Here is a 17,561-nt window from a genome sequence, read left to right as displayed (position 1 = left end):
TGATATGTTTCTCTTCACAGAAAATTAAACATAACATATAACTTTGTATATAAATATATGAAAAATTTCAAGCGAGCTCTTTATATAAATATTCTTATTTCTGTAATTCTTTATTATTTCAATTGCGTTCAAATTATCAATAGAACCGATTAAATGTAGCACCCGATTAAATGTGAGATCATTGACACGTAACGAGATTCAGTGCTTGTCGCCTTTCAATGTTTCTCGCCGAGTTAAGCAGTTCTTGCGGATAAATAAAGTGCGACTCTTGTAAATCTAATGCGCTCGCTGTTTCTCGGTCACGGCGTATGCAATTTCATACAATCGTTTGTATGAAAAGATCGCAGTGTTATTACGACTCCAACCCTTTTTTAATAGGAAACTTCACGTCGTGTGCGCAGGAGGGGTCAGGATGGTAAAAGGGGTAAACGGTACTCGCAAGAAAAACGCATGGCGAAGAGTGGTAGCAGAAAGGGGAAAAGAAAATACGGCCAGTCGAGAACGCGAAGATTCTCTCTCTCTCTCTCTCTCTCTCTCTCTCTCTCTCTCTCTCTCTCTCGATTAATGAGCGTGTTTGTTGTTAATTGCTGCCGCCATTAGGTTGGCATCTCCACTGCGGCTGCTCCTCCTCCGTTCGATCCTCCGTCCCTCTCATGCGTCCCGCTTCTTTCTGTCTTTCCGCTCTCTCATGACACTAGGTATCGGCGCGCATACATACAAATATATATATATATATATATATATATATATATATATATATATATACGCGTAGTCGCGGTTCCAAATCCTACCCATCCACGGCCAGCCGATCCTTCAGAGGCTCCTCGAAAGCAGAGCGTGCATGTTAATGATCGCCCGTCGTCTTTATCTTTTCCACCTCATTTGCGCGCCGGGCACGGGAGCTGCAACGACGGGGGGCAGAAGAGAATTTACAAAACGAGAGAGAGACAGAGAGAGAAAGAGGGGGGGAGGAGAGGGAGGAAAAGAGAGAAAGAGAAAGGAAAAGAGAGAGAAAGAAGCCGGCCTCGCCCTCTAACTCTCCATAGCGATGAGATATTTGCTCTTTCTCTCTGCTGCGAAATACTGCGGATTGCGCGTCTTCGTGTCTGTGCGCGGAACGACGGAAGAAAACAGGGAGAATGACGATAAGAGGGAGATCGGGAAAGGGAAAGAAGCAAGGAAGAGTTGGCGCAGCTCCGGGGGTTGGAGCATGAGTCTCATCCCCCGCCTACCTTCCTTCGGCTTCCATCCTCTTTTTTCCGCCCGACCACCAACCGTCCGGCGTTGCGTTGCCGAAAAGCAACTCCAACTCCAAAGCGACTCCTACTAATTTGTGCTCTAGAAAATGTGCATTCGTTCCGGATACATTTAGCTTTCTCTAGTTTTTAGGTTCTTCACGAGAGGAAGTCACTTGTGCGTCTTTTGTTGCGATGATTGATGAATATATCTGAATTATTTCAGATATATTAATCAATTCTTTCGGATTTTTATTCAGAAATGTGAAATTTAAAATTGATCTGAAATGATATAAAGAAAGAACTCCAAATTTTCTCTGTCACTAACGATCGTTCTCTAATGAATGTCGTTTGTTATCGTTCCCTTAAATACAAGAACCGCACTTCTTGGGAGAACACAAAAGCTAAAGTTAGAACATATATCATATGTCGGACACATCCCTCTGCAAATTATTATAAAAGCTTGTACCGGATTTAATTTATACGAAACCCTACGTGAAATGCGAGGGTGAGTTTTATCAATAGACGCCGTAATGTCGCGTCCAGAAAATTACTTTCACAATAAATATTGCATTGCGATATGTTAATAATAAAGATTTATTCTCGTATTGTTTGTCATCAATTTATATACGTATAATGACGTTTTCAAAAATTAATCGTCAAATTCATATAATAATTCATCTTCAAAATTAATACTTCTGATGCAATTTTTTGAAATAATGTCGTGATATGATATCTTTTTGTTTCATATTTGTTCGACTAAACGTATAAACTAAATACATATAATAAAAATTAAAAAGTTTCAAATATATATATATATATATATATATATATATATATATATATATAAAATGTCTTTAATGATTCTCGAGTGTACGTTGTCATCTCGCTGCGTCGCGCTGAAACCTCGATCCAGGAAAAGTTCCCGGATTCGTAAGTAGCGCCGGTGGGTTGCTGGCCGTCGGGTAAGTATCAGTAAATAATCGCGTCGGACGTTACATTACCCAGCGGAATTTATGATTCGGACCCGTCCGGTCACGTTTGCCGGAGGGTTTCTCCTCGTGCCCGAAGACGGTCCGGAAGAGCAAAAAGAGTTTGGTAGGACGTACGGGACACCGTAGGCGAAAACAAAAACGAGAGAAAGCGTGGTGGAGCGATAAAAAGCGATGGAGGGATGTGTCTCATACGAAGAGGCTTTTAAACGCTTCGCGAACCAATTTGCCACGGTGTGTCCACGGTGCGATAAATATTAGACGAATTCGAGGTAGACCAGTCTCGCGTGCATCTCGCCTCAGGATCGCTACGTGTATCTGTGATAGGCGCGAAAGTAAATGTTACAACTATGAATAGAATCCAGTATACGCACCGCGTAAAATGTTACGCGTTTACTTATTATGCGTGGGATCGGCTTACAATTTACTGATCACTATCGACTTAATTAATGACTTATCTAACGGAAATAGAAATATGAAAAGTTTATATAAGAATTTCTGTCGCAAATAAATTTAAATAAAGTAAAGTAAAATAAAAAAATAAAATAAAATAAAAATTAATAATAAATTAATAACGCTCGTATTATGAAATGCAAGGTAGCAATTAATAAAAAAGTTGTAATTTAATTTAATTTTAATAAATCATTGTCTTTCGATACAATACTCTAATGTAACCTTATGTGTTATGACATAAATAATGATCATTAATCGGAGACAGTTTGGGACGTTAAAGGAAACGATAAGAATTACAAAAAATCGAGCGAGCGGGACGGATAACGGCAAATTACAGGGCAAAGCGATCGTGGAGAAGGAAAGAGGATGACTCGTGTACACAGGGGCTCTTGAATGCTTCGCGAACCAATTTGCCACGGCGTGTCTCTACGAGGTGATAAATACCAGACGGATTTGGATATATTAAACGCCCGCTTGTACGAACGCATGTTGATGTGAGAGATGCACAAAAGGATTGGCCCTTAAGTAGAGTATCGCCGCTGTCGCGCTTCGAAGAATGAGGAAGAGAACGAGATCGGAAATCATGCAAGAATCGTCGGTAGAATCGGTTGCAATTTTAAAATTTTGCCAGTGCTTTTGACCGATTTTGTAAATGCTCGCTTCACGTCGCAATGGATTCACATTAGATCGTGTATACATATTAATGTATCACTCTCTCTCTGTTCCTGTTCAGGGCTCATCCGATTTTGCTAATTATTCTCGTATGAAATCGCGCGATCCACGAAATTAAATCATATCGATATTCGAGTATATCGGAAAAAAAAAAAACAATTAATTGTACCAGAGAAAAAAATAAGAATCCTCCTTTATAATACAGAATCTTATTTTTTTGAGAAATATAATTAAGGCATTATTGGAAAATGAGTTATTTGATTGTTTTATAATTATTATTTTTATTGTTCCGTCTAATTTCCCCTTTAGTTCTTTATTATTTAGCATTCCATCGCGAAAGAAAGTGTGCAGGCATGTAGGATACAGATTAAGCGTACGGATAAAAATAATCGAGAGCTCGAGAAGGGCCGTCGATAATAAGGCAGTAATGCGCGAATAAAACGCACTCGCGGGTGCCCTTTTGCGGCGAACGGCAAAGCGTTTACGGCACGGATCGGGGTCCGCCGGTCTCCGGGGGATTAATTTAATACCTGGGTAAAATCAATCAGCGGGAATTGATGTTGGCCTGAGCGAGTGGGTGCTCGACGATCTGCAACCGGCCCGGAGGGGGGTGGGACACGAGGGAGAGAGGCTGGGGTAGGAGGCTGTATTTGCTTTTGCGACGTGGCGGGGCCCCCGTAATCAGTGTAAATCAGGGGACGCGTAAATCACACCCAGTGCGGTAACAGCCTCTCTAACGGGTGGTGTAGCTCGTATGCGAAAGAATGAACGGCCGTGGCATGGCGCACTTACAATTTCGATCTTTCGACCCGAGTGTATCGCCACGTGAGTCCGACTTGATCGTCTGTCACAGCAATCCAATCCCGTTCGATCGTGAAACGTAAATTTATTTTAGAATAAATTTAGAACAGATAAATGAAAATATATGATTTGTAAAATGAGAAATGAAGTTTTATGCCTATTTTCATATTTCTAAATATTTAAAATAAAACCGAAGAATAATGTGTCATATTAAATACATACGTGCGTGACTAATATGAAAAATGAACGAGGAAAAATCATAAATCTTTAAGATAGTATAACGAATGCATTTTCCGTGCCCGAACACGTATAAGTGGAGGCCACAACTGCGTGTCGAACACCCCGTATAAAGTAATTTTAGAGTACTCGGAGACATGCCTCTCATCGGCATTCTGTGTGGTCGTTGGTACCGCCTTCAACAAGTACCAACCCTTTTACAGATGTAGAAAAGGAAAAGCAAAGCAGAAGGAGAGATTCGTCGATCTTCGGCACCTGTTAATCATGCGCGATTGAATTATTAATATTGGATAATTATACCGTTCCGACAACCAGCCGGAAAACAGGACTTCATGAAGGAATCGACTAAAATTGTCTAAGAAATATATATCTTGTAGCAAACGTGATATTAATCGTCAATATTGCGTCGATATTGCGATTAAGGCTTGTACATATAAAAAGACTATCTTTGATTTATAAATTATTATTAGAGATTTGACAAATAGATAAGATATTTTTATCATGCTAATTTTTATGTGAATTTTGGTTGAAAATATACTAAATCTCTTCCCTTCCTCTCTCTCTCTCTCTCTCTCTCTCTCTCTCTCTCTCTCTCTCTTTCTCTGTATTGTCATCGGAATAATGCATCTCATTGAATTTACAACAAGAAAGAATATTATAATAAACTGTAATATATGAGGAGGTCTTAATTCGATATTCGAGATAAGGTCGTACAAGATCCGAGTGTTGCTGTTTGTTAAGACACACGCGTAAAGACACGTGACTCACTCGCCGCACGCTTGGACTCGCGGGGAAGAGATCCATCGATCGAAAATCCGTAAATCATCGGCAGGAAGAGGCGTTCACGCGCAAACAAATTAATTGAAAAGGCCAGTCTTGCCTCTCTCCCGGTCTTCTCGTTCCACGTTTGACTTGAAGAAGGTTTCATAGAGTGTAAAGATAATGAGACATGGACAAGGCGTTATTAATGAGCGGAGATTAACCCCATGCAAGTTTCGCTGCGAGATTATTATGTAATTATTATGTAATAACAGTATAACGTGTGGTAATATACAAACTTAAAACACATAACACATAGTTTACGATAAAAGATATTATTATTAAATCTAAATTACAAAAAATGTACACGTACAGAAAATGGATTTTATATACCTATCGATATTTTCCGTATGAATATGAAATAACATTTTTTATTAACAATAATATATAAGTTGCGTTGATCTATATTTCTTATACATATATATTCGCTTCTCATTCTTATGCCATTATGACGTAAAAATATCATGTGTTTTATCTCGCGAAATCGAGAAGGAATAATGTGAACGGAGCTAGATGAAAACTGGCATTAGAGAAGAACGGAAGAAACGGTAAGACGTGGCGAGCAAAGCCGAGTGAAGACCTCAGCCATGAGATGACCTCCGACCTCCGTGGATGCCGACCGCGTATATATAATGCTTCATTGTAATTACAATAAAGGTTATCTCGGGATTTCGAAACTCAGACCATTCAGTCATTCGCGTTATTGAGATGGTAAACGAGAAGAGAGTGAGAGCTAGCAGACGTGAGAGATGTGCGAGCAAGTGAGAAGAAAGAACGAGGGAACGGGGAACGAAAGAAAAGAGGCCAGGTTAGCTGTGCATGGGTTCTCTTTCTCTCTCTCTCTCTCTCTCTCTCTCTCTCTCTCATACACACACACTCATACACACATACATATACATACACACGCGCACGCACTGGACTCTTCTGACGAATATATATTTCTCTTATACCTAGACACATGGTTCAGAAATCATGTGGGCGATAAGGTATCGGGATATTGAGTATCCGACTGATCTGGAAGCTGAAGAAGACAGACACATCGATATCGGAGTTCTCCCGAGGAAAAAGGGAGGTTGGCGATCGCATGGCGAAGAGAGATCTCGATGGGCGGGATGATGCTCCTTTCTTCTGTGGCTCATCAAAAGGGATGAATTTTGCGTTTAGGATAATAATCATTCCGAGAGTTGAGGTTGAAGTCTTTCATTTTCCATGCACATCCGTACAGGATTACCAATATTACTATTATCGCTATTATCATTCCGATTACTCCCGTAATAATTGATATCTTTTTTCAGAAGATAAATTTGTTTTCTCTCTTCTGGCTTTAAGTCATCTTTGGTAGTTATTGAATATTATAGGTCTCCTTGTTTTTATGATTATTCCGCAATCTTGGCACAGGCTTGTGCCACATTCAGGACAAATTCTCCTCTCAATCTGCCCTATTCCCGAGACGAACGGTTAACCCTCGATGGCTATGAAATTTCGCACGCGAGAGAAGACGAGAGCTTCTCGAATTAGAGCAAAAAGAGTCTCGAGCGGATGCAAAACCGAGAACGCGGCGCAGCGTCAGCCGTACGAATTACCGAAAAATTACACGCCAGTCAATTTTATCGTCGGTAGCGAGGACGAAGAAAGCGGGAAGAGGTACCGGGCGAAAATTTACATCGAAAGATTTAGCCGGAGTCCCTCTCTTGATGCGGTCGCATGCTCGCTGCCCCGAATGGCGTGACACTCAAAAAGCGGCGCGCCACCGAAATTATTCCGGACAATCATCATTACACGCAGAGGCCGGCGCAATCTTCTACTCAATATCGTCAGCGACGGGATGCGACGGTTGCAGCGAGCAGAGACGAAAGATCGCTATGAAAAAGAGAAAGATGAAAATTACGCCGGCTGTGTGTAAAAAGTTTTCGAATCGAGTTTCGAAAGACATGGGAAGCACAGGACGTCTACGATACGAATCTCAAATCAACCGAGCAAAATCGAGATGCAGAAAAAAAAAAAATAACGACACGTAAGAGTTTGTGCGAGTGATATGCAAGAATTCACTTTAATCTTCGGAGAAATGTAAATATTTCAAAGTTTTCATACAATCGAGATTTCCGAGATGTTAAATAGGAAAAATTTTCGTCTCGCGAGATCGTCCAATGTTTCAATGTTAAATAATTTCACAAGCCGATCTAATCGCCCCGGTATCTTTGTATCTTCCACGGTGCGAAACGGCGGACGTCAATGCGCGACGCCTCGCAGATCGCGCGAAGGACACGCGTGTTGCAGTAGCACAGGATGTTCGTGCATATACACACGTGTGCATACGTCAAACCCGTGTATTCCCGATATGGTGCGGTGGCGCATCGGCGCGATATTATCGGGAAGGAGTGGCCGCGCGTCGGGATATACACCACCGCGTATCGCGTTTCATACCCCGGCATCATCTTTATGTATGCGGCCACGGGCCACGCGCGAGAAGGTCTGCGGTAGGCGACATGTTCGTCGGGCATGACTTATTACCTACAAGCGCCACTGTAAATCTCGTCGTTACTGCCGCCGCTGCCTCTACGCCGTCGGCCGTGAGACGCGCGAGCGAGGGCGGCCGGTCTGCGTAACCGTCGCGCGGATGCTGCTCTCGGAGACGTCGAGGTTGCGCCCCTCTCGTCTCACAGTAATGGACACACGAGATTTACTCGCGTGTTCCTTACTTTACTTTCTGGAGAACTTGTTCCACGGAAACGTCACGTATTCTCGTTTATTTGAGGCCGACGTCTCGAAATTCAAGACGCTATATATTTTAATCGCGAGACAGCTAGATGAAGATTTAATAAAAAAATATCATCAATCGAATATTTAATTCGGAAAGAGTTTGATGTCGAACAAACAATGTGTTGAAAATAATTTAGGATAAATTTTGACACGATGTTTCGTTGTGTAAATAAAGTTTGTTTTATTATTTGCATTATTTTCTTGTTATTTATACATATAATAAGTATAAAAAATATTAATTAGTCAATTCTCTTTTCAAGAATATTTGAACGGTTACTATATATATCTTGGGAAAAATACATGGAAAAGATATGTTATTAAAGGGTGACTCCCTGTGTTATGGATTTTGGCGAAAGTTCCGTTCAAATTATGTGGAAAATTACAGGTTCAACTTCCGCCGGTAGCGGAAACGATCGGGAGGCGCAACCGGGTTCTCAAGCATCAAACTATAATGATTGACAAGTGAAATGCGTGAGTTAAATTGGGGTCGATTCTACGCTTCTGTATAGATGCACATTGCGGTTGAGAATCTGATTGAATTAAAAGGATTCCGGTGGGTTTCTGAGGATCCGACGGGTTCGAAGTTGACCTGCTACTTAGGAAGGGAAACCTTTCATTTCGAAATACCTTGAAAAACATCTACCCTTATGTTACCCACTCATATGACGACGAAATACTGTTTCCATCAACATGATTCTGTACTTGACTTTATTATTTAAATATGGTATTTTTTTTCTATTAATATATTTTGAAAGTACTTAAAGAAAGACATGTAGCTTAAAATATTATTTCGATAAAATTAATCGAATATTTAAAAGGTTACCTTTATATATAGGCTATAGATACGGTTTATATTTCTGTGTTTAATGCAATTTTATCAGATTAGCGAATAATTTTGTAAATTACTCGTTCTTTGCGTCGGATATCTTTACTTCTGCCTGCGATTTCCCGGGGAAAGAAAAGGAAACGCCTGGGCGCCGCACGGTCATTTATCGTCGTATTATCTGCGTGTATATGTGCCCGGCGCTTTTTCCTTCCTAATGAAGATTTATTACGTTATCTCTTCTCCGGCGCTTTTATTTGACGTTGTGCCGGTTAATCTTGCCGGTATCGTTACGCCACGGTAAAAAGTGAGCTACGGCGAAATCGTGGTTACGCTCCGGACAAAAACATTGTTAAGGCCGGAAGGGAGAGAGTCGGTGGCGGATTGTTCTTCGTTTAAGTTCTCAGGTCGAAGTAGCCGGGCGTCGTTTTATCCATCGTGAAAGCGAGAAATTTAACAACCGCCGCTGTACAAAGCGAAGACGCCGAGATAACGCGATAATTGTTTCCCTTTATTGTCGGTAGCCGCGTACGTTCGACGTTAAAGTAATGAAAAAAAGCATCTTTCGTTAATAGCTTGAAGGTTTAACGAATCTCGGCGATCTTCTTATTAACTCTAGGATTCTCATTGACGTCATTAACACTTCCGCGATGCAACTCCAAAATTTCTTTATTCGACTTATTAAAAAGGGTCCGATATTAAAGAACCGTTTCTGCGACGAGGATGTACAAAACATTGACACCCAGAGGTGCGTTTCTAAAGAAGCCGCACGCGAACGAGGGGAAGGAAGGCGGGAAGGAAGACCCGTCGAAAATTAATTCCACCCCAAGCGGCAATTTTCTCCGCGCGCATCCGTCCTTCCTGCGGATCCGCATCCGCGGGAATTCGTCCTCTCGTGCGAGAGTCACCGTCCATCAAAATCCACGACGGATGGCCGGGGGCCGAGGGCTTCGCAGTCCCGGGAGAGAAAAGGAAGACGAAAGAAAAAAAAGCTCGTTGAGAGGGAGAGAACGCGCGATGGTCGCACAGCAGGTCGCGTGACGGAAGCGTCGAGCGGACACGCACACGCGCGTATTTTGCATCTTGCACGCGCGTGCATACGCACGTACGTGCGGAGTCCGCGGTGGTGGACGATAGGGGCGGCGGGTCCCGAGCCCCATTTCACGAAACTGCAAGACTTATAAACACTAGGCGACGGCTAGGGAATAAATTGGCCACAGCTTTCAACACGCGTTTTTGTAACGTCGGTATGTAAACCGGGACTGCAAGCTATAATTTGCGAGAAGTAAAGTACGATCATACAGAATAAAGTATCTAAACCGGAAATATTGTGGAAGCTAAAATTGTATATTTGAAAGGATAATTGTGGGGCAATATAAGTGCATCTATATAGCGAGAGAAAAGGGAGAAGTGATATTAAGAAACTAGTGGTCACTTCCTTGATGACGTCTCAGTTTTCAAAAGCTAAGTAATATTTCGATCATTTAGTCTTTTATAAATATCTTATCTTATTTCAAGTATCATATATCGCTAAGTCTATTACCTCTTGGTTTGAGGAGCCAATATTTCAAAGGAGTATATTTCAAAACTCAATGCAACTGTAATTATCAATGAGAATTGTTTATTGAAAGCTAAGAACATTTGTAATTTCAAAGCAAAGGCGCGACGCAAAACAAAAAGAAAATCATATATTTAAAAGTAGCATTGTCAGATAGAGAGTTAATTATTGTAAGCGATCGATATTAAAATTTTTTTATAACATGAAGATATTTCAGTTTGTCTATCTTTTCACATTTTCTCAGATTCTCAGATCCGTCACTCTTGGTAGGTTGGTACATTGGATGCGACGGTAGGAGCGGTAGCAGTGGGACGATTTTGGTAACGATGGTGACGATGATGGTGGTGGCAGTAGTGGTGGTGCAATGTAAGGCGCAACGCGGGCATACACACCACGGCAGCATCTGAGGATGTGGCAATTACGGGCTCCTTGCCGCAGACGAACGGACGGACGGACGGGACCGCAGCCACGAAACGCCCCTCGCGTTACACATATGTTGCCTGCCGGTCTCTCCTTCCACGTCAGCGATGATCCTCCGGCAGGCGATGTGTCCCTCCAGCCCGCGCGACCTCTCCCTCGAATTAACGTACGTGTGTACGAGGCAGCACGGAAGAGCGGCTCCTGTGGGAACCGAGCTGCCCCGCTTTTGTGCGGCATCGTTCTCCGCGGCCGCCGATCCTGGAAGCCGCTGGCTGGATGATCACGAGGGTCACGGCGAACGCCATTTACCTGTCGTCGTGTTCGTCAAGAGGTCGTCGCCGAGACGTTTGCCGCGACCACAGCCGTAGAAATGACGGTATCACGTAAGTAAAATTTAACGAACGTACCGATAAACAGACATGATATGGATGAAGAGAAGCAAAAAGGCTGTGTGCAGGTGTGTATGTATGGCGCTTGTCTTTTACGTCGAATTTTCATTTGAAATATTTATAATCAAATTTTATCTAAACCATTTGATCTTTTATTTAGAAATGTACGAAAAAACGTGAGATCGAAGCGAAGGAAACGCTCTGCCGGCTCGCGATGACCGCAACCTCGAGAAATTAATCGACCCCAAATGTAAAGTGGTTCTCCGTCTGAGCAGAGTCGCGTGACGGTGTCGAGAAGGTGGTCGAAGGCGCGAAGAAAAAATGGGTCCGCTTTATGTGACTCGATCGTTCGAGGGCGAGAAAGAAAAAGGCGATCGCGGCGAGCGGTTATCATGCTCGAGATAAAAATGTCGCGCATACTTCATAAAGCGCCAGTAAGTAACTCGACCGTTAACCGAACATCGCGTAAAATGTGTCGATCGTTCTTGTCACGCGAGTATTCCACGTTGTGCATGTTATCCGTTGCTAAAAATGCATAAATCCGGACAACATGTTAACATCGCGCGCATAAAATCCGCAAATTTTATCTTGTAAGTGTCTTTATTAAGAATTTCCCATTTAGATCGACTTTCAAAATACGATGGAAATTAAGAAAGATAAACGTTTATTGGAAAAACATCACTGAATTCTTGCGAAATTATTCTAGAAAAAAGATTTCTCAAATTTTCCAATTTTTTTTTAAGTTAAAAATAGCGGAAAATCACGGAATTTGTCATCTTATTAGAAAATATATCTCTTGATATATTTTCATCAATTAAAATATTAAAGAGAATAATCTGATCTTTAAAGTTTTTCTTCTTCAGCAGAGGTAACCCCTGCACGGTCGCCGTTCCACTTTCCGTCGAATATATGCTTATATTTGCGTTGTGAGGTGATCGCCGAGTAACGGTGACACCCAGTGTCATCACCTGACCCTGCGTACGCCGTAGCCGTGAACCTCTTTTTCTTGTACGCTGTCGACAATAGACATACGCGATCGTCCCATACAGGTCTGCACGCGATGACCTCGGCACTTCCTGAGGATATTCGCGAGGAGGGACGCTTCCTAACGGGAGCGTCATCCTACTTTCCGGTCACAAATTTCCATCTAACGATGTACAATTTATATTACCGTGGAATGAGATATGTAAAATTTCATAAGTTGTATGATTTGTCGAGGCAACGAGAGATAACATATGACTTCACGGAAAAATTGGTAAGTTGAAAAGATGATCTCCTCCTATATTTAAATGTAATTATTGATTTATTGCAATTCTCTCATTTCCTATTTTCGCTAGTTATTTTTTTTTTTAACATTAAATTATTATCTGATCATCTAGTTTCTTTCTGATTTGCGAATTATTAAATAATGTAGAGCGATAGATATTTCCATAATTTTCGTTTTACCAAAATTGTGCAGTTCGTTCATCGACCTTGAATAGAGCCTAGGTTCAAGGGATATCAAAACTAGTGCGCGCATGAATGCACGAGGCCCAAACATCCCTCTTGCAACTGTCTTCCCCCCCCCCTCCTCCCGGATCCTAATGTATCCCCGGGCTTATGTTCGCGTGCGTACGCACCGGCGTGCCAGCGAGATTACAGGGCCTGTTTGGGACTTACCTCGATCTAAATCAATCGCGAGCCGAGTGCCGAGCAGAGAGAGAAAGAAATTTTCTTCGAGAGAGAAACAGAAAGAGAGAAGACGATGGTTCTCTCGGGTTCTCACCTGTGCGTCCCCTTCATCCGAAGTGACGAAGATGAATGACGAGGCAATACGTGATCGTCATTATCTTTTTCGCCTTTGACACATTTATGCTGTTTTCAAACGATCATTTTGGTGTTAGATCTGACATTAGAATTTGCTTTGTCATAGAAGTTAAAAATAGATAGAGAAGTTTATTAATTAGAATAGATTGGAAAATCAATATTTTGCAAAATTAAAAAAATTATTTTTAATTCACTGGGTAGGAAATTTTGTAAATTCTTGGAAAAGAAATATGAAACTTTTCTTATGAAGGAAGAGAAAGAGTGGGAAGAGTGAAGGAAGGGAAAGGTTAGAATTGAAGTTTATTTTTTGCGTGGTATCATACCAGCTTCACAACCGTATGGCCAGTCCGCATCCCTACGTCTACGAGACTGACGGCGCACTTATTGAAAATTATTCCTCGCGTGCGAGGATTCGAGTAAAGGCAGAGAGGAGGAAGAGGGAGAGAATAAAAGGAAAAACCCGACTCGGCAGTCTTCTCGAAATTGCGACTGCAGGAGGCAAGCCCGCGTTTGCTTCGACGGGTTAAAACACTTTAGAAGGTAATATCTTCACACCCCGGCCATCCGGTGGCGAAGATTGCTACAGCCGGGCTTTGCCTCGGGCCCGAAGGAAATTCCGGGTCCAGGGGAGGGAGGGGAGAGGGATTTTTACGGAAGAGTACCTAGAAGGGCACTCTAATTTCAAATTGTTGCTCGCGTGCAACCGGAGCGCTAACGAACGGATGCAGCAGTCGTGGCTGCAATCAATTTTCGCAGCGGCTAGCCTTTACCATTCCTGACAAACTTGAAGAGGCTATAAGAGAAGATATTAAACTGTTTGTACGCAGTTTAACATGGAAGCACGTCAATCTCCGATACGGGCAAAACTTCGAAATAATTTGCTGAACATGATGAAATCGCTCAAAACGAAAAAGAAATCACGACGTTGAATTTAAGGGTGAGACGTTACTTTGTCGAGGGTTACTTCGACACTCGGATGAAAGGGGACACGTAGATGAGAACCCGAGAGAACCATCGTCTTCTCTCTTCGATTTAACTCTCTATTAGAATGTCATTATTAATGATAATGATATATTGTGTATATTTGATATGTTTGCACTTCGCTGCGCATTTCGTCATAAAACTATGATGAAAAGCGCAGCCCGATGGAAGTCGCGGACGTAAATATTACTCGGCGTTGATTACCCGAGAATCGCGAACAAAGTGCGTAATCATACGCACGACTCGTCGGCGGAATGAAAAGAGCCGAAACGACGGCGTTGACGGCGGTGGCCAGTGGCGAGTGTTTAAAATTTGTGGTTCATCCAATTTCGTCGTCGACCAGATTAATGCAGAGCAGCGACGAATATGGCAATGGCGGATAAGCGGGGCCGCGGGCCGCATGCCCTCCGGACCGTGTCACAAAAAGATCGCCTGTTGCCTTTAGGCGCAAAACACACGCAGGACCGGCGGCGGTTTCCGTTCGCGCATTTTCCGCCTTAATTAACGAGATTTCTGTAACGGGTAGCGACGGACCCTTCCCCTCCCACCCTCCCCCCTTCCTCCTCCCCTCGCGTTTATCGTTGGTTTCTCGTGGTCGTGGTCAGTTCAAAGCGGCCGTTATTACGCTGACTCGTCGTGCGTGAGCGACTTCTCCGGGGCTCGGCGATACTTCCCTTTCTCTCCGTGGCGGAGTAACGTGGTAAAACGGAACGGTCGAGATGTTAATTACGATTACGAACTCGAGATAGGGAACGCGCGCTCAGCTCGCGAGCTGGCGGTGCGGTTTGCGACCGAGCGGACCTAATCGATGGAAATTTTATAGCCCGCCCCTTGTGTCATTAATATCGATGATGTGGCTAGTCGCGTCTAATCGTGTCGGTAACATACGTAGCAGTACGAGTCACTTGCTCCGAGCCACGTTTCAATCGTCGCCGTATCGTGGACGACTCGTGTTTGCACACGGCTATAATGTTGGAAATGCATGTTAATTATAAGTAAGTAAAGAGAAAGAGAAAAATAGGCAGAATTTATTTAGAATTAATATATAATATTAATATAATCGGATTAATGGAAAGCCGAATTTTTTAAATTTTTGGTTCTTACTTTCGAAGATTGGGGATTTAATTTCGTAGAATAAGTTTCTGCGCCTTCTCCCCCCTTGATCTATTTCTTCCCTTTTGCGGATCGTTAAGATGTGGAAAATTTGCTGCAAGGACTGAATTTCTAATTTCATCCTTCTGGAGTTGGGATCTACGGGGACGCCGGCGAGAGACAAGCCTTAGGCATTTTGTCTCTGAGGAAGGCCATCGGCATATGCAGCTCGCGTGCATCGACGTGACCATAGGATTCGAGTAACAGGTGCAGATGCGACGGAGGAAGCCTGATCGTTAGCCCGACAGCCCGCGGTGCATGTGTGCCTATTATGATTTCTTTCGTAATTAGTCCTTCTCTCTCTCTCTCTCTCTCTCTCTCTCTCTCTCTCTCCTTTTCTCTTTTTCTCATATCCCGTACGTGTATTCGGGCGTACCTAACATTTGTTTCGTTGCATGTTTCGTGGCTGGATCCGTAACATGTGTTATACCACATCACCCCATAGCTGTCGATGAGTTAGTGAGGGAGCAACCAAGAAAGCGGTTGACTCGCGATGACTTTGCGCCCATCATCCGTGCGAAATGGATACTCTAAACATGAACGTCTCGTTTAGCGATAAATCTGCACTGAACAAAGATAAGAGTATAATTTCTTGCTCAGGATTAGATAGAAAAAACGCATTAATTATTATTCTAAGTAATCATTTTATTATTATGTTTAGATCTTAAAATTTATATCTTGGTTTTTTCAAGTCTCATATTCCAATCGTTTTATTGCTGTCCTAAATTTTAATTTATCTCGAATTAAGATTTGCATCTTCGACTTAACGAGGTATGTTTACCCTATCGCGAAATTCTGTCCGATCGATCGAGGATGGATATGAAACGGTACTCCGGAGATGGACCGGATGGTTCTCAGTTTTGTCTACCTATGCGCGCGCGAGCGTGTATGTGTGTGTGTGTGTGTGTGTGTGTGTGTGTGTATACATGTGTATATACATGGCGTGATACACGTATCTATGTATATATGAAGTCAAATGTACGTGTGTACACTGGAGAAAGCGTCTTGGCAAGGGATTTTGCAGAGGGTTGGCTGTTTGCGCCTCTCGACAAATAAGGGGAAGTCGTTATCCCGTGGATGGGAGGAGTAATTAACTGCTTCTACCTCCTTTCTGTCCGCTCCACCTCTCTCAGTATCCTCCCTTTCCAGCTTCGGCTTCTACTCGAAGGAACAGACTTAAGGAGACCCGCTTAGGCTTTCACGGGGTCGTGTCTTCATTATTCACGCTAATCTGCTCTCGCCCCGTGCTGCTGCCACCGCGAACCCTCCGTGGTACTTCCTTTCTCTTTCTCTCTCTCTCTCTCTCTCTCTCTTATTCTCTTTCTCTCTTTCTCACTTTCCTCTATCTATTCGTAATTCTCTCTTTGCGAAAATTATATTATATTATTATCGTATGCGATACAACCGTGAAGCAAACGATGTGTACTGTGTTATGATACACTGCAATCTTTAAAAATGTAAAGATAAAGATGAACTTAATTTCTGAATCAACATTGTGCGAACCTTCGATTATTAAATTTTCTATTTTAATTTTAATTTTATTTTAATGTCATTAACAAAATGTCACGCAAACAAAAATTTATATTTATATTCTTGAATAAACAAATAATATTCATAAAATTTTTCCTGACAAAAGAATGAAAGAATTGAAGAATGACAAGTAAATATCGAAATATTTTAGAATATATTTAAAAAGCGCTTCGATCCGTTAATTATTCGCTTCTATCATAGATATGTAATAAATGTGTCATTAATAACCGGTGACTGAAACTCGTGTAAGTGCAACCGACATCACCGTGTGTATATTTTACGTTTTTACAGTGGACCACCATGGTAAAGGCGCCCCGCGACGATCGCCAAATTATGATGGATTGTTTTCTCTATTAACAGCTTGTGCCGACAGAGGCGAGACGTGAGCACCCCGACCGAGATAATCTTCCACCAATTTCGACTTCCTGATTGATCATGGCGATTCATCGGACGATTCGCTCAAACGGATCATCCGGAACGAACGAGTTGGATCATCTACCAATCCGAGACCTTTCGTTATCGCGGATTTAAAAAGTATATGTCGATACATTTAGGTTCGCGAAACTAGATTCGCACCTTTTTTGATTTTATCAGATATAAAAGAAAGTATTAAAGAATAACGATCTAATTGTTCGCATGTTAAGCTTAAATACTAAAAAAAAGTGAATCTAATTTAACTTCAATAACAATAATTTCAATTCAAACATAATACTAAAATTTATAGTATGTGTATGGATGTAAGTGTATTATATAATTTATAATGCAATATTTTATATATATATATATATATATATATATATATATGTGTGTGTGTGTATTATATATATATATATATATATATATATATATATATATATATTTGTTTATATTTCTAAAAATTAAAACTAATTTTTAGTGATGTTCTAATTCATTAATATACTTTTAATATGAATA

At 41.8% G+C, this 17,561-nt stretch overlaps 1 long non-coding RNA gene across 1 annotated transcript; it reads right to left on the bottom strand.

Moving 5' to 3' along the window:
• Window positions 1-14,952: 14,952 nt before the first annotated feature.
• On the bottom strand, window positions 14,953-16,992 carry LOC105431977 (uncharacterized). Its single transcript, XR_016139101.1, has 2 exons — window positions 15,880-16,992; window positions 14,953-15,628 (listed from the first exon to the last, which is right to left on the bottom strand). It is a non-coding gene; the product is annotated as an uncharacterized LOC105431977 (long non-coding RNA).
• Window positions 16,993-17,561: the final 569 nt, after the last annotated feature.

The sequence above is a fragment of the Pogonomyrmex barbatus genome, unplaced genomic scaffold (assembly GCF_055798465.1).
Source record: "Pogonomyrmex barbatus isolate J1 unplaced genomic scaffold, ASM5579846v1 scaffold2, whole genome shotgun sequence".
NCBI classification, from domain to species: domain Eukaryota; kingdom Metazoa; phylum Arthropoda; class Insecta; order Hymenoptera; family Formicidae; genus Pogonomyrmex; species Pogonomyrmex barbatus.
Note: the sequence above shows the minus strand (reverse complement) of the source record. Positions and strands in the feature narration are given on the sequence as shown.